Below are 19,103 nucleotides of genomic sequence, written 5' to 3' on the forward strand. Positions count from 1 at the left end.
ATCACACTGTGTCACTTAGCTGTACAGCCAAGGAACTGCTCCTGGTTTCTTTTGTTGTTTAGATGTAACTACTCACACCCCTAAAATTGTCACACTCCAAATCTGAACCTTAGCCACAAGTCTTGGTGTCAGACAAAAGCACAGCATTCTCCAGGATACCATCTACCTGTGAACACTCAAACCCAGCAGGGAACTCCATCCATCTCTGCATTTCCAATTCTTCCCTGACTGAACAGGACCAATCGCTATTCGAAACACTGTCCTATTATTCAGACCAGAAAAAAAACAGTATTTATCACAGTAGATCCTGTAATATTAGAAAAAAAGTTAAAAGAAAATAAAAGACAGAGAGCTTACCAGTGTCTGTTCAGTTCTAGAAGAAATAATTGAAAACTGTCTAATCTGAGCTCTTCCAAAATCAAGGCCATAAAGCCTCACTCTGCACTTCGAGCTCCAACCTTTTCTTGAGGTTGTAGGCAGGAGGCAAAGTAGAAATGTGGAAGAAAAGAACATTTTATGTATGGTAATAAAATTGAAGCACCTGAGAACTGACTAATCCAGTGGCCTTCTGCAATGGAATGTCTGCATCAGTGGACACAGGAGGAACTATGGGATATCACCTACCTGGACTTCTGTAAGGCCCTTGATATGGTCGTCCGCAACATTCTTGCCACTAAACTGGAGGGATACGGGTTTGATAGATGACTGTTAGATGGATAAGGAATTGCTGGATGGTTATGTCCAAAGAGTTAATAATCCAACTCCATATCCAAGTAGAAACCAGTAATGAGTGATGTCACTCAAGGGTCTGTACTGGGACCAGTACTATTTAATATCTTCATCACATAGACAGTGGGATTGAGTGCACCCTCAGCAAGTTTGCAGATGACACCAAACTGAGAGGTGCAGGTGATTTGCTTAAGGGAAGGGAGGCCACATCCAGAGGTACCCTGGCAGGCTTGAGGAGTGGGCCCATGCAAACCTCATGAAGTTCAACAAGGACGAGTGCAAGGCACTGCACCTGGGTTGGGGCGATCCCCAAGACCAAAGCAGACTGGAGGATGAATGGATTGAGAGTAGTCCTGTTGAGAAGGACTTGGGGATACCAGTGGATGAAAAATTGGGCATTAGCTGGCAATGTGCTCTTGCAGCCCAGAAAGCTAATCGTATCCTGGACTCCATAAAAAGAAATTTTCTATTATGAGGGCAGCAAGACACTGGAACAGGTTGCCCAGAGAAGCTGTGGATGCCAAGAAGTGTTCAAGGTCAGGTTGGACAGGGCTTTGAGCAACCTGATCTAGTGAAAGATGTCCCTGCCCATGGCAAGTGGGTTGGTCTAAATGACCTTTAAAGGTCTCTTCCAAACTATTCTAGGATTCTGTGATTCTAAGATGCTGCAGTAAGTTACTTGAGTAGCTCACTTATCAGCTGGTTATCAATAAAGGAGACATTCACATGGCTTAGAGTCTTCTGATTTATTTCTTGTACACTATACAACTCATCTGAAAGTAGCTGCTTCTGTAACATAGCAGTGATACAGTTTCTATATTAACAAGTATTTATTCTTGTACAGAATAATTCCAAGCCTAGAAAAGAAGGTGTGCCTAGACCGACGTGTGACACAGGAAAGAAATAAAGTGTAAAAATATACATAATATTTTCATACTTGGACATTTACGTAAAATTATTTAAAAGGAAGAGCAGTTTCGTGTGTGTGTAATCCACAAGTAGCTATAGGACCCAGAATTTTATTTGCTGTCCAAACTCAATATAGAGTATTGATCCCACCAGATCCCAATTGCAGTACAGACTTTGAAAACTTAACGTACAGAAGGGAAAAGTTCCATAACATACGATAGCCCACATCCCCTCACGTGCCCAAGTACTGAGTTACAGAAATAACGATACTAACAAATCTCTGCCTAAAGACTCTGATGCTTAAGAGGGGAAACCCTCTTTCACAAAGAGCTGCTGTCATGTGCAAAGCAGTCTACCCTGAAGGACAGAAGGGATATATGCATAGAGGTGGAAAAATGTTGGCTATGGAAACGGGTGTTGTGCAACAGCCTAGTCTGCTTTCCACCAAACTGTGGGTTACAGAGACTATGGAAAAAATGAAACAGGGACTGAAAAAAAACGGCAAGGAAGCTAACTCCAAATATTTCAGTAGTTCAGATAAGCATTATGTTATTTGGAGGATCCTGTAAATAAATTCTAAGATGTCCATTGCTTATCACACTAATCTCTATTTCCAGTAGACACCCTTTTCACTCTTGGAAGGCTGCAACTCCCCATTCTCTTAAAAAGAATAATCAACAACCAATACGACTTGTACAACATGATCCTCTTTTCTAGTAGATTCAAATTGGGATCCTACTTTGAATCTGGGAAAGCAGGCACTACCCTGGATTTCTCATTTCCCAGGAGACTGCACCAGTCACTGGGATTTTCTGTTGCAGGGACTGCTTTCACATTCTCTTAAGACTACAGGAGTCCTAAACAAAAGAACACAAATCCCCCCTCCAATTTCCATCTAAAAAACTTCTAACCAGGCCTACTGCTAAGTAATTAGCTCTATGGAGAGAGACTCATGTTCCCTGTAGTTTGAAAATGAGAACACTAACCAGTAGATAACATTTAAACAGAAAAGGTAAAGACTGACAGGAGATGAGAGAAAGCAGAAACTCCCAAGACAACCATTGCTCTCAGTAGCATGTACTTTTTTAAGAGCTGGTTTATGTTTTACCAGAAAGGCAGCTTTTGACTGCACAGGTCGCAATGAGGTAAGCAATAGCTGGCCAGACTTTAACCCATACTGTTTCACATACAACACTTGAACAGATTTCTTCACTAAATGCAGCAGGAGTGATGAGTTCAGAACAAGGAGAAAGAACCAATTCCCACACAGAGAAGCTTTACCTTAATTCCAAAGCTACTTACATGCCCATTTTATTCTGACAAGTATCAGAGCACCTCACTTTCACATTTCTAATGGTTTTTTGCAAGACAATTATTCTATTTATTATTTTAGTGCCCATTTTCACAGAAAATGAAGTATACACTTAATACCAAAAATCTGCATCTAGGAACTCAATATTCTTTTCACATATGCAGCTTCATAACAATCATATGAAGTAGGAAACAAATCTTAGTTCTGTTTGCAATGAGCAACTTTAATTGCTTACTGTGCACTGTATCACAAAGAAGGTAGTTTGCAAAATACACAAAATTTAAATTCAGCTGGTGACATCTATTTTCATCTAAAATTTCCTTTCCAAATATGCATTCTCTCTAAAGAGATGTGCATGGAAATGTTCAGATGCATTCCACGAGAAGACCAAAAACATTTCAATCCCAGTAGCTGAAGAGAAACCAGTTGCAGTGTCTCAGCTACAGTAAAGACCACTACCACTGGACTGATTTACTGAGCAGAAACGGATTTTATCCCATTCCCTGCCTTTGATAGCATCCAACAGGCTTTGTGCTCCAGTGGAATGAGATGACGCTGGTGACATGGATGGGTCCCCTCTCCACTCAGAATCATATGTAATTGGATATAATAAACAACTGCTTTTTATGAGACTGCCTAGTGCTAAACAGGCCACATTTCAAGTGTAACACATGACGTTTACTTAACATATTATAATGTGTTTAAAAGGATACATCCTTTTCAGACTTGACCTCCATCTGCAAAGCAGCACATACCTTTTATCAATTAAAGTATGGCACTGATCCCCAAAGGTGTTTACATCTCCAACTCAGAATTTTGCAGTTCCTTCCAGAAAGAGAGCCTTTTGCTAACCTCTGATTAATTTTTGAGTAGCAAAACTCATTTCTCACAGAGTGCCACAGGTATTCAAGCAATACGCTGCACTGAAAGACCCCAGCAAGTGACAGCACATGTAACTGAGTAAAAGCAACAGCAAATCGGCTATGGTATGCTCTTGGACTTTGCTAACACCTTTGGCATTAAGTAACATTAAAAAAAAAAGCCATTTTCTTTCACATACTGGTTTCTTAAAAGTACACTCTTTAAAGTAGCTGAAGGGCATAACATGCTAATAATGTGCTGAGACAGTCTGTCCCTGGTTAAATGACTCCTGAACTGCACATACCTGTTGCCCCAACACAAAACTCTGGTCCACTTTCAGAACTATGCTAAATGTCACCCAGGTTTTAAGCTGCTTCTTCAGGCTAAAGTAATCCAGGTCAATGGAACTGTATTATAAACTTCAACAGGAGAGCCAGAAAAATACTCAGAACAGGCATTTGGCTTATTACAATAAATCTTCCAAATCACTTCATTCCTACAGTCTCACAACCAATGGTGAAACAGTGCCCCCAATACGATGCACAGGAAGTTTGAAAGAGTGCAAAGAAATCATTGAACAGCAATAACCCACTTCACAGGGCTCCCACATGTCAACTTTTTCCTCTGAACAAAGTACTACTTGAAGACAGAGGAGGGATAGCCTTCTTCAGCCCTTGCATAGCCTTGTTCAACCTGCAGTTTAAAATGCTTTCAAGATATATACACTAGATAATGCAAAGATGAAACCACAAATCACAGTTCAGTACCAAAGAGTCATGTTCCAGTCACTACTCTATATCCTTTTTAGGGCCAGTATCAAACCAGTATAGCAGTAAGTTCTTAGATGGATTTTACTGCTGCTGTAATACAATACTCCCAAAGACTATGTTCAGCCTGCCAACAGAATGGTAACACAACATCTCCAGGGGGTTTATGAGCTACCAGAAAGGTCACATCTTCTATAGCAGAACCAGCTTAACAAGCTCATTTTAAGGGCTTATAAATGCTTAAAGCATCTCAGCGCATGTAGAACTGTTGTAACAGTACAGTCCAAGCATATCTGCAGGGCCATGCTTGAAAGTTACAGACCTGGTCATTCAAACTTATTTCTAACCAAAAGTGACATTTAAATTAATGGGATAATTCCAGGGAGCACCAAAGGATCACCACATTCATTTCTGTTCATGTTGATACAGTATTTAGAGAGGCACAAATACTCAAAACTTTAGGGACAGCCCTTTCAAAATGGACAGTGGTTATATTAGCAGTACAGCAAATAATTTATAGACAAGTAAAGCAGCAAAGTCTACATCCAGTGATTTTTCAGTCCAAGAATACACTTCTGAACCCCTTCAGTTTTACAAAAATGTCTCTTGTTCTACAAGCACAGAAAACTGAGAAGGGTAAGGCTATGGCACCAGCTTACAAAACAAAATAAAATTAGACAGGCAACCAAAACAGCATTCCAAGCTGTGGCTACCATAACACCCTGTAAAATCTGGTCCCCAGCTTTAAAGCATCAAACTGTCAGCAGAATCATCTTTTAAAAAACATCATTTTCTTCATCAACTGACTTGGAGAAAAAGGTTGTTCTAAATTGATACAATATATTCAGCCATGTCATGGGACCCCCAAAACAGCCAGATGCGGCAACCTGACCTCTTTAGATCTTTATTTCAGTGCTTGCAAGGAAATGGTGCAAAAGAGTAAAAGCCTGTACCCCATCACTGATCTATACTCTGACCTAAGTCTGTTCAGCAGAAGTCAGTTTTCACACCGAAGGGTGAAATTTATCTCCACGTCTCACATTTTTTGCTGTTGCAATGCCTCCACAATGTTTTCTACATACGTTATAGAGGGAGCTGCTTGGTATGCATTTTTCTTTGTGCTGACTTGATGAAAGTCACTCACACACGACAAGTGAAAAACCTGCATGTTATAGGGCAAACGTGTTACACTAGTGAGAGAACAAGCCAAGAAAATAAGCTGAATCCTAAACTGCACTGTAAGTGCAAATGGTATGGCAGGCTAGCATAAACAGGAAAGTGGAAAAAATAATGAACTCGGAGGAAAAAGCTGAATCATTAAAATTGCTAGCCCCAGTCTGTCTGATCTCCCGGCAAGTTTTAGAATGACAGGGGTTTCTTCAAGCCCTCTTGGTGAATTCCCATACTGGGATTCTGACAGCAGACAGAGTGGCACGGGACTAACCACCACAAGATGACGCCCACAACCACAGAACAGAAGCAGGAACATTTTGCCTAGTGAACTGACAGCAGCAGCTCCAACCCTGGTAATGCTTCTTTGGCAGACTTCAGCAAACACTTCTCGGTATTCGGTCCACCAGCAGGTTTAAGTCCCAACATGCTTGGAGTCCCAAACCCTCTCTAAGCTTCCTGAAAGCTCTTTCACTAAACTGTTTGATGGAGTAAGCCAAGTAAGAAACAGGCTACAAAAGGCAGTTACCTTTCTATTTTGACTACAACCGATCTGCAATACAGCAAAAGATGAAGTAGAGACTTAAAATTTTGATAAGGATGAAACACTTTCATGATATTGGCTTATTTACCTTTAAATAATCAAATGAAAGCATCAGAACAGCCACTAAAAACTATGGAACCTAAGGTAAAAAATATATTAGAATAATCTAAAAATAAAACATAACAAGGAACAAAATGGTAAAATTATGACCTTTAGTACTTAAAAGTCCATATTGTCAGGAATGCACATTGTTGCCTTTAGCACACTGGGGCCAGACATATCACATTAATAATAAATGCCACGACCAGAAGTTCGAACAAGATGGAACTTGTTCCATTGCCATTTTTATAAGGAAGAAACAGAAAAGTCCATTATCACAAGTTTTATTTATATACCCTACAAAACTGCTTATTTGCAATTCCACCAAGTTTTGCTAGCCTGTTTTGCATTTGGTTAGATGAATAATGTGGAAGTGTGGTTTACTATCATTATAGCTTCTGGAATGTGTACAGGAATTGAACAGGAATGATGTGAATAGCGAAGAAATTAATGAATCAGGAGCTTCCCTCTAGAAGTGAGAAGCATTAATATAAAGATACTGCCCAAGTGATCCCTCTTGGTCTTCTCCCCACCTGATACTGGCCACATGTTATACACAAAAGTCTCCTTCAGAATAAAGCAGATCCTCTAACAAAGCCAAGACCTGAGGAAGGAAGTGCTCAATTAGGCCTGACAGTAATTAGCATTTCCACAGGACCCATAAATGCTTACAAGCAACAAAGGCAATTCTCTGCAAGGACCAGAAAGGTTTCACTTGCCAGAGTCAGATATCACAGTGCAGTTCTGGATGGGTGCTTAAGAGTAACCACATATTGTGGCAAAGGGCTCCATGAGATATGGGTTGCAGTCTGGCCAATGGCCAAAAGATTCATTTGTAGTGTTAAGTGGTCAGAGCCCCATTAGACACATTAGCTTAGAAGCAGTGGCCAGAAGACAAGTACAAGTCAGGAATGGCCTCCTCCAGAGGCAGAACTCTATCCTCCTGCGGCGAAGGCGCCCAGTAACATAGCCCGAAACAAGTGGTATACTCCACATAAACTTAATATCCCTCTATTTGTCTCAATTAGTGACATGTTTCCTCATAACTGCATACAGGCTTCCTGACTTCACAAGTATCATGCACATAAGTAGGCCACTCTGATCTCATGGCTAGTAATTTATTATCAAAAATAACCATTTTAACATTTTAGCCCAGCTCTGATGTCAAGCCAAAGATCTTTGGAGCATCAGCCAATCAAAAACAAGTCCCAGTTGCCCAAATGACCTAGAAAATGAGCACAGTAACTCCAAGCCCCAGTGAGACTGTATACCATCCTGCTAGATTAGGAATTTTATGATGAAGAGTAACACTTGAGAGATTGCCAAATATCAGTACTGTCATAGCTCTAAGGAGCAACAACTCACATCAGGAATTTGTAGGCTGGTTTGCCATCACAAGAGCACTCAGTGACTAAAGTCTGAATAAATTCATAGCACATCCTTTAATTGATATATCTGTGCCAGTTCTGGGATACAGTAGGTCATAAAAAGCATGAGATCAGAACCCAAACAAAATGACTAAATCTCATGGTACCAGTCATTAGAGATCTAACTGTAATTAGACAGATGGAAGCAGAGAGCAAGCTTTTACTGCTTGTTTCAGCTCTCTCAAGAGTACTTCAAGAAGTTGTATCTTCTTTCAAATAATAAAAAGAAATGCTTGTACACTGTGAAAAAGGAATTGTAAAATGGTATCATCAGAAAAAGAAACAACTTTTGCTGTAGCAGTAGCACATATAAGAATTACCAAGATGTCATATCCAGTACAAACGGAGCAGTCTAGCATGCTAAAGTATTCAGGTACTCCCAGGTAGCACAAAGATATTCTTACAGACTTTGCTTTACCCTGAAACTACATGAAGAGGTTCATCTCATTTCAGTCTCTCCTGATTTTCCCACAGCAGGAGGTACCAATTTTCTGCCAGCTGTTCTAGACTTATATATAGCTAGTAAAACTCTTTTCCTCAAATTTGCTGGTATTCCCAGCAGGAGTAAAGCTACAGCTAACCAGAATTACTTTGTACCAGCAGCATCATGGGTGACAAGCAAAAAAGGTACAAAGCCAACAAATCCATTAAGCATAAATCACCTAATGTGGCATGTAGCTTTCAACAGGTCTTTTGCTTTGCTCCGCGGGAGAGAATGACTATCTCCCTCTTCATCAGAGCTCCAATTCAAATCCCACAAGATCTTCTAAGACACTTACACGTTGCAAAAACATTTTTTTGATTGTCCTGCTCCAACACGTTTCCCCCTCCCCAGAACAACAGTAGGAAATTATGGGGAATTTGACACAAAGAAACCTGCCTGTTTGAGAAGGATGACACTACAACGAAGCCTGGCACCATGTATTTTCACATTGCTTCATCTTATGCAATGTCCAAGCTTAAATGAAGACAAAAAATCTACTCATCAGCATTGTACAGTACTTTTCAGCTGCTACACTGAGCAGCCTATCTGTCAGCACACCTCCACAGGACTGCCATAAGGGCTAGGGCCAGTATCAAAAAGAAACAGTCTTCCTAAGTGCTCTCCCTCAAAATTTTACACCTGTTAGCTCCCAAGACAAGGGGAGATACCAATAAGGCAATGAAGAGCTGTTCTCATTCAAGACATTTTCTGATCACATTTACCATGTGACAGAAGGCTACCAGGCAGAACATGCTTACAAAACAAAGGCGGCTGGAAGGCAGTCCATGTGGCATCAGTCTCCGGGCTTTTGCCTGTCTCCATTAAAAGGCTTCATAATTTCATTTGATTTCAAACCCATTTTAAAAACAAAAAAAACCCCAACAATTAAAAAAAAAACTCTAGAAGAGGAGCTACTCTTGCAAAGTAACAGCCTGAAATAACGGAATTATGACCCTGTTCAAAACAAAGGCTAATATCCAGGTCTCACAGTTCTCTAAACATTGTGCAAAACGTGTCAGCTTTTAATTTGCACTGCAGCCTGTCCTTGCACAGATTAGTTAAGGTTCTCCCCTATTTTCTAATGTGTAACAATCATCAAGGGCAGCAGAGAACTAACCTGGAATCAGAGGTAGCAGAAGACTCCGGAAGTAAAGCAATAAAGCCAAATGAGAAAAAAAAAAAAAAAGGATTTTTCCATTTCCCACCACCTGACAGTATCTCCACTGCATGGCAGCCACGTTCCTATCACAAGGTGAGCTTCTAGAAAGGTAATTTGTGCTATTAAGAAAGCAACCACATTGGTATCTTTGCAGGAAACATAACCAATATTCACAACTGTTTACTCACTTCAGATTCATAGACACCCGGTTCTCCTACGTAATTTGTCAAACATTATGCAGAAACTTGGGCATGGAGGGAGAAAATGAATGGGACACGCAACCCTGTTTTGTTTCCATTTGCAATGTGCTGCTTCCTAGACATCAGCAATACACTCCTAATCCTTCTGAAACAACCATAAGGGCAAAAGGCCAGGTGATGCTGCTTCTGGACAACAACAAAAGAATATCAAATCACCTGCAATATTGCCAAGCTAGGATCAAAGCCTACAGTTTAGGCACTGACCAGATCAGTGCCACTAAATCCCAGTACTGCCTCTGCAGTGAGCCACACAAATTCTTACCTGAAGATGCCTCTCAGACTTGCACATTTTTCAGCACTGCTGCTGCACTCAGTCCATAACCACTGTGAACTGAGGAAATAATCCCATGCACCAATCTGAAGTTCAGCAATAGAAGCCTAGACTTATTCTTGTGCAGAGGTCAGTTACTGGTTCAAATAAAAAGACCAATCCAGTTTCTTGCCTCTAAACTAGAAGTTCTACCCTGCTGAAAGCCACTTCCTTGGCAAAAGGAAGCAAGCAAAGTCAGCGATATCAGAAGTCAACTTAGCTACAGAAGCCTGCATGGCCCAATTCAAGGGATTCAATATTTTTAGTTAAAGCAACGCTCATTTTTTTGTACAGATTAGTGCAAGTTAGACTCATAAAAGTCTGCAATGCCCCTGAAAGTATCTTCTGCCTTGAACAATCTTCCAGTGCATCTGCTCTACCACAACACGTTCAGAATATTAAACCCACAGATTTAGTAGGCAAGCAACCCCTCTCCTAGCGTACGCTTCGCTACCCACAGCTGTGCAAAATAAGCACAAAGCACCAACGCCCCAAGCGAGCAAGTAAAAGCCCCAGCCCCACTAGCATCCCCTCACCCACACGAGGCGCCGCCGAGGACAGCCAGGAGCCCTCCCGAGGCATCTGCTCCTGCCCGCTTGCCCTGCCAGGCAGCGCAGGCGAACACCGCCGACGGACGCCAGGCCCTGTCCGGCTCCGCTCCCGGCACACAAAGCGGACCAACTCACCAGAGCCGCTCCGCCCCACGCAGCTCCACGCCGCCCTCTGGAAGATTCTGCAGCCGCGCCGGGCTGTAGGCGGGGCGGGGGCGGGGCCGGGAGGCAGGCTCCGCCTCCCCGCGCGGCTCGCCGCCATGTTGCGCGGCCCACCCCGGCATTGCCCCGAGCAGGGCCCCTGAAATGGCGGCGGGGCAGTCCAGCGGAGGTGTCCTTGTACGCGGGCGCTTTTCGGTCACGGTTACAGAGCTGTGGGAGGGAGACGGGGGACGTCTTGCGTGGCTTCTCTGTTCTTTCCTGTCAAAGAATGCAGGTCTTCTGAGAGGTAGCTAGAAGAAAAAAGGGGCTGGTCTCACTCTTCCACTGGCCCTTTCTTTCCCTTGCCAAGCTGCTGAAAAATGGCATTTCTAGCAGAAATGTTGTGTGGAAAATGAACGGTTCTCACAGAACGGTTAGTTGCCATGCAGAAGGGTGGCCTGTGCAGCCCACCAGCCTGGGTACACACATCACTGTACTAAAGAAGTCCATGCTATGGAAAAGCTTGGGATGTGAATTAGAAATGTAAAGCAAGGAGAAACCTAAATAAACCTGAGCTTCAAAATGGCAGCAGTGCTTGCTGCTTGATGTCCTGAGGATAAGGGTAATGACTGCTTGGCTCTCGTGCTCCCTTCAGTGCCCGGCAAGGAAGCAGACGAAGGCACGGTCACTTTGCTTTTCATACGAGGGTCCCTCGCAGTCTGCAGCAGGACTCGGTCCTCTCATGTCCCCTTGGCAAGGGACAGCAGCAATGTAATTTCTCTATGGGACAGGTTCCTTTGTTTCTGGCAAAGATATACTTGTATTTCATTTCTCTGGGAAAGAACAAAGGCAGTTTCTCTGCAGGGATTTAATTTTAGATCTCTTTTCAGTCCCCAGACTTGCTCAGGCTATTGCTCTGGGCAACAGATTAGTCTATGGGAAAGAGTGTAATGAAAAGCTGGCATTGGTGAGGGCTGTTACAACAAGCAGGAGGCTCTGGAGGAACACAGCAAAAGGCAAGCAAAGCACAGGAAAAACACCGAAGGGAAAAATCCTTTGTTGGCCAAGATAATAGCATATGTAATTTGCACCTATAAATCTGTGTCCTCTATTCAGTGCCGATGCCACAGGGGATGATATCATAGTCAGTCTGGAAGGGAACTCAACAGGTTATCTAGGGCATCCTACTTTGCAGGATTAAAAGTCTCTGTAATTCACATGTGCAGGGTCAGAGCTCACTACCCCTTCTACCACAACAGTGACCAAACTAATCCCTGCTTATTCACACCCCTCAGAGTCTTGATTGGGACAATCTGAAAGATTTAACAGAAACTGGAGTGAATTTGTTTCATTAAATAATTGCAAAATGTTCATCCTGAGTTTGTAAACCCTTTTAATGATGCTAATCACCTCCTTATTGCTGTTTGTGTTGACTTGCAATCCTGGCTTTGCTTATCATTTGAATGCACAGAGTGCCTTGCCTCTAGGTGAAGTCAAAAGTCTGCACAGTGCATGCCTCAAACCAAAGAATGAGGGCTGCAAAAATTATGAATCCTCGCACATCACTACTGATTAGGTGCAACCTTTCTGTCACATTCATCCCAGCTGTCTGAGGACAGTTACAGGATAAGAGTCTAGATGGCAGCTCCACCCTATGCAAGAATGTATACTGAGTTGAATGCCCTCCTTGCTATCCTAAGAGGGAAGCCCAGAAGCCCTGAATGCTTTTCTTTCTGTGTATGTGCCTTGTCCTGCCTTGAAAATAGCTACATGTTAGGGTATTTGGAGAATTAAACTTGAGATTGTGCCATTTTTAAATTTCAGAGCAAAACTCTCTCCGACTCACCCAGCAGACTCATATTTCATCCTCCTCTGATGCATCTGAATTGGCTTTTCTATTTGGGATGTACATATGCATGTCCTATAAAGGGCAAAACAAAGGCTCCTACCATTATGCAATTTTGAGTTGGAGTTAACACATTAAAAAGAAGAAAGCTGCTCACAAGAAATAAGGTTTCTCTTGGCAGTAGATCTTTTCATTTAACCTTTTTGGTTTTATAGAGTGCTTCTGTTCACACAGATGCAGGGAGATCCACAGATGGTCACGGTGCTGCTGTGATACAGACCATCGCCAGCAGAAAAACGAGCTTTCAGAGAGGGTTCACTGCAAACCTGTGCTGTGTTATGTGTAACACTCTGCAAATGATCCTAATAGTCATGGAAATGAGTTCCATTTGGCATGAATCACAAGAGCTGCTAAGTGAGGGCCTCTAAAATGGGCCTGTTAGGAAAGACAGAAATAATGAGCTGTTGTACATTTTTTTAAAGCTCATTAAAGTGGGACAGCTGTTGTTTAACAGTTAACTGCAGGAAATAAAAGCCAAAAGTAACAGATACTGCAGTTAAGTAAGGCTGACTACCTGCCCTTTAGCTGAGCAATTTGCATATCATACCTAAAGTATCACACAATCGAAGGTTGGTATTTTTTGGAAACTGTCTCCTAATGACAGGTATGGCTGTTACTAAGAAGGTAGCAAATGCATCACAGTAAGGACCCAAAAAGATCTCGTGGAGAATTTCTAGCACAGGCAGGCCCAGTACAACTAAGGTAGCATGCCATGTGCCGTTTCAGACCCAATATAATCACCATGGCTGGAACCTCTAGAGTGACAGTCCCTAAACCACGTGCACCATGCTGCCCATAATCACTTCCCACATTTCCCGTGGCCACAGGAAGCTTCTGCTGCAGGTGGACAAACATTGCACCTTTTTGCTTTTGTTGCAAGTCAAGTCTGTGGGCTGCTGGGGGTTGCCTCCTTTCCGTTCTTGGTGAAGAATGAACACAAAGCTGATTTACCTTCATAATAATATCAGCTTGGAAGCCCAGCTGTAGCTGGGAGGTAGGAGTTGTGATTTGAATTCTCGCAAGCAAGGGCAAGAACCTCAGCCAGATCTTCTCCGCAGCTACCGCTCTGGACAACAGGCTATTGAATTACAATGTGAGGAGGAAGGCAGCATTACCCTTCGAGCATTTTTTAACAGAAGCAGCAGGAGCTGTGTTCTGCATGAAGCCATGTGTGCTCACTGTGATCTGAGCATCCTTTCTAGGTCAGACCTCTGAGGAGAGAGAGCACCTAGTTTGAGATGTTTGCAGGTGTGCAGTAATGACTAAACTATTCCTGTCTAACAAAACTCAGGCAGCTTGAGGCAACAAAAAGCATGAATTTATAATCCAAGAAAACTTCATAGGTCTTTTCAGAGTGGGCATGCCAGGCATTCTGAGGATCACATTCTTGGAGCAAACTGTTCCTACAACCAAAAAATTATATGGTTTTTAAAACTGCTGTGCCTTCAGCACCCGACAGTGCCCTGCTGGCTCTGTGCGAACTGTTTCAGAGCTGTTAAAAGAGCTTAGCTTAATCCCTGCAGATTTAATAGTTGAGGGACAGTAAGAAATAGCTGAGGGGTATGGCTTACTTGTAAGCTTCTACAGTTACTTCTGACCGCACACAATTTGTACAAGAAGCCAACTTTTTGCCACCTATGTCCTTTGGTAGATATTATCCCACCACTTGCTAGTACCACCTAAATGAAGTGGGGAAGAGGTGCCTTTCATAAGGACCTAAGGAAAATAATAATGATGCCAAATACCATGGAAATATGTTTGTTTGGAGGGGAACAACTGTATATTAGGCCCTGCTTTTTGCCGTTACTCGCCATACTTGACAGTAGGATTAAAACAGCATTGTTTAAAGAAAAATATTTGAGATTCTTTGCTATGACTCAGAAACCTTACCTAGAGCTTGGAAATCTTAAACAAACTGGCACTCTAATGAATGCAGTCTCACACACTGTCATATGTTAACACTGACTGTTAGCTGTTAGGCCAGGTAAATGTCATTTATTAATTGCTTTGTCCCTGCATGGCCACAAAACAGAAGTAAGCAAGGTATATATTCACCATGCACCTTGACCAAAAAAAGATGAGAATTCTAAACAAATAAACTGCTCTGTCTGTGTCTTAGCATGCTCAAAACATACTTGTCTAGGCAGAACCAAGGTGTATGGTAGATATCAGCATTCTTGGGGAATAAATGCTCCAGAGCAAAAATCTCAGTTTAATTCACTAAAGTACATTGTCTTCACTCATAAGCCTGATGTAGTCATGCCTCCAATAATATTCTTACACTGAATGCTGTTATGGGTTAAACAGTATTTTGTATCAGTTCACCATCAAATCTCCATAAATAAATTCAGCAAGTCTCTTAATTTAGCATTTGTGAGGATGGAGAAATTCAAATGCACACCTGTAGGGACATTGTAACCATGCCACAGAAATGTAGATGGTCCAGACCAGATGCTATAGGAGTATTTTCTTTTTTAATGATTTCAACCTCACTGAGGCTGTCATCAAGCAACCTATTAGCCATCCTGAAACAACAAATCTAATCAACTTGAAACATTCAGCATGACAAGTCACTAAAGCATATGCTTCCCATGGGATTTGCAGAGTACAAAGATATTTCAAAACAAGAAAGATGCAGAGTCACCCCAAGTTTCTTTTTAAAGAACTGTCACCTTCACAGTCAATATTAATGCATCCATTACAGGACTGAAACAATTTTTTTCTAGCACATACTGCCTGTATCTCGATATGGTAGGCATCACATGGCAGGAATAAGATTCAAAGCCCTATTTTTGAAAGAGACTGAAACCTCTACAGAGTGTATTACTATTCAGTCACCCTCTCACAATCAAGTTAATGCCTTTGAGGCACTCGGCATCACTCAGGTCACCACTGATAGGAATCTCATGGGGCACGCCAATGGGAAAGGATATTCCAAAATAGTAAAAAGAACATATTGTATAGGTATTCAGAGCAAGACAATTCCTTCACCAAGGACCATTGTCAAAAAACATTTATCTCAGCATGTCCATTACAGTTTCAAGCCAGATTTGTGTACCTTGCTACAGCAGGTACTGAAATGAGAGAAGTAGGACTCAAACGTGTGTTTGCAAAGGTGCCTGCTACCTCAACACATGAAACAGAATTTAAGTCTACAGCCAACACACATGCATTCAAAAGCAGGAAAGATGCTGGTGAGACAGTTAAGGCTCAGCTTCCCAGAGGGCTGTTATCAAACAAGATCCAGCATAATGTGCCCATTGCAAAGAGATTTCCAGCCCATACGTCACTGTGTAAGTATCACACATGAGGAATGGGGCACAAACCAAGCCTCAGCAGCAACCTGTACAGTGGTATAAACCAGTTAGCCAACCTGAAACACTTGACACTCAAAAAACCCTAAACATCCAGGTTGCCTAAAACCATGCCTCCCCAAGGAACCAAAAGAACTAAAAAAAGAAAAAAGCCACAACACCTGCATTCAGGGTGGTTTCTTCCCAGTTTGTTGTCATCAAACACACACTATATGAACAAACCTCTCGCAGGAACAGCTCAGGGAAATTCCCAGCTCCATATCTGTCCTCAAGCTACATGGCAGTTGCATGTTAGGATAGGATTTGAGCTCAGGCAAGACTGGCACCAGCATCTTACACTCCCAATAATAACAATAATAAAATGACAATTATAATAATAAAAGGATTGGAATATACAAAACAAGTGATGCACAATGCAATTGCTCAGCACTCACTGACCGATGCCCAGTTAGTTCCTGAGCAGCAATCCGCCCCCCTGGCCAAGTCCCCCCAGTTTATGTACTGGGCATGACATCACATGGTACGGAGTACCCCTTTGGCCAGTTTGGGTCAGCTGTCTTGGCTGTGTCCTTGACTTAATCTAAACACTACTTAGCAACAACTGAAAACATCAGTGTGTTATCAATATTATTCTCATACTGAATCCAAATCATAACACTATACCAGCTACTAGAAAGAAAATTAACTGTATCCCAGCTGAAACCAAGACAGTTTCAGTGGCAAGTGCCACTTCCAACCTGTGAGACAAGAATGGAGCTACATTTTTCTCCCAGGTATGCCAATTTGTATGAAACAGTGTAGGGATTCCCCAATTAAGTCAAAATCTTACACTAGTCCCTACTGTTACAACATGCAAGCTAACCCGAAGATGGCTTGAGCTAGCTCCTTTGTAGTGGGTGCTCTCTCTGATACTGCCTAGCTTCTTTTGAGCGTCTCAGGTGCTCTGACAAGGTAGACAGCCAGCTCTGAAGAGTTTGCGCTGCTCTCCCTACATCCGTAGAAGTGTGGAGGAACCAAAGCAGTGTGTCAGTGTCCCTGTTCTGGGACAGCATTAGCAATGACAAAGCCATATGTCCATTCATGTCCCTGTGCTACAGGCAGCCTTTGCATTCAAGAAACAATCTTGAATGCAGGTGCTGTGGTCTCTATTTTTGTTTCTGTTAGTCCTTGGGGAAGCATGTTGTTAGGCAACCTGTAGTACTTCATGCAGCAGCACCACGCAAGTTTCATTTGCTCTGTCATGACACAACATCTTAGTTTTTTCACTCCAGAGGGAAAAGCTTACAGCAGTAATAGCTGGTCTGATTGTAGCATAGGACGTATATACACTGTCATACTCCATGGCAATGTATTAGGCAATAAGGAATGAAAAATCTCTAAAAACTGCTTCTATTAAACCACACATTGTTGCTAACTGAAAATGTGATCACATTCAGTCTGTGCTAACATGGCTGTGAGGCAGCATGTGTTTTCTAGCCCTGTTGGACTCATTTATCCCAAGTTCATTTGAACTACCTCATCTGTTAATAGCAAGTCCCAGCAGATGGCATTACGTTACAAGGAAACATTACCCCGGTGCCAGTTGCCTTCCCCTCAGCTCTACAAGTTCAGAGGGGAGTCTTTAACTTCTCTATGCTTGGGCATAACCTTACCTTCTTCTTGCTCCTGCGGTTTTTCCAAGCCTAGCATACAGTCATTACATTTCAGCTGGGTAGAAGTATGGAGGAGCAAAGCCAGAAAGAGGTAACAAAGCTTTATGTGAGTTTTATCTTCATTCTTGTAGCTCTAAATCCCTTACCTCCCTGTGCTCCCTGAGGCCTGAATAATCTTGATGTCAGCACTGGCACTGTATACAACAGGCTGATAATAACTGTTGTCTCTTCTGGTATGCTGTAGTCTGTCTTTTCTAGGAGCCAGACACTAGGGCAATAGTAAATTTAGTGCTTAAATACCTCTGAATTCAGATGCCAGTGAGAAATAAAAGGTTTAAGCACAGATATGTGAATGCAGTTGTCTATAGCTCAGTGAGAAATAATCCAGAACGGCAGACCCAGACCCCTGGGGTTTCCAGACCTGTCAGATAATGAGAGTGGGGGGTGCAGGTACAGCAGCCCCACCAAACTGTTCCAACTGCTAGCACTAGTACTCAGTCCATCCTCAGCTGCCCCTCCCTCCATTTTCCCAATTCCCTGCTGTTCCAGGTCTTGTCTTCAGGACTTCTGCATGGCTGGCTTTGCTCCTAAGATTAGAAATCATATCATGTAGATGGTGCAAAGCCCAGCTGTGTCCCAGGCTACAGGGGAGGTTACAACAGCAGTCCTTAGCTCAGTCCCTGCTCTTGTATGCTACTGAGTCATGCTGTACTGTTGTGCCCAAGCACAAGAAGCTGGACTTACTACTATGAAAAGCTGGTGATAACTCCTGTGACCCAGTAGTTCAGGGCCATACACAGACCCGAGGGTCTGCTAGTCTGAGATGTAATTCCCTTATCTTTATTACAGAGCAGCTGACCATGAACCATCTAGCTCCCCAGTGACTATAGCCAGGTAAAATCAAAGAGGAGCAGGCATGAGCGAAGAACTGGAATAAGCAGAACCACTTAAAAAGGAAGATATTTGAGTGTAATCAATCTGTTCAACTGTGGAAGATGGATAGAAGCAATGAGATCGAGTTAATTCTGGTTCACTAGATAGAGCTTCTTCAGCCTCTGCTTTGCTGGGTACCCTGCTAGGTTGTATGCACAGCTGTATTAAGGCATTTATATGTTTAAGAGCCCTTATTCGATATGTCACTAACTGTTCCATGTTTAATTGCTGGAAGGGTGCCTATTCTGTGCATGAGATCCTGGCTTTTGGTATTTACTCTTTCTGACATGAGCAGGAGTTCCTCTATCACTCTAACTCTCAAAAGAGCTGTCAATACCTTTTTCTTTGCACCTTCTATTACCCAGTCACAGTCTGATCCGTATGTAATAATTTTTTGTGTGTGTGTAAAGAAGCACTACTGTGCCATAAGAAATCTGGAGAACCTTCGTTCATTATGCAGTATACACTTGACGGTAATATTAGGAATATGGACTAAGCAGATGCTAGTCAGACATTTTAAGAAAGAAGTCCATTTTATGCTAGGCAGTACGGGCAGACCATTAAGTCTCTTATGA

Source organism: Haliaeetus albicilla, chromosome 13 (genome assembly GCF_947461875.1).
Source record: "Haliaeetus albicilla chromosome 13, bHalAlb1.1, whole genome shotgun sequence".
NCBI classification, from domain to species: Eukaryota; Metazoa; Chordata; class Aves; order Accipitriformes; family Accipitridae; genus Haliaeetus; species Haliaeetus albicilla.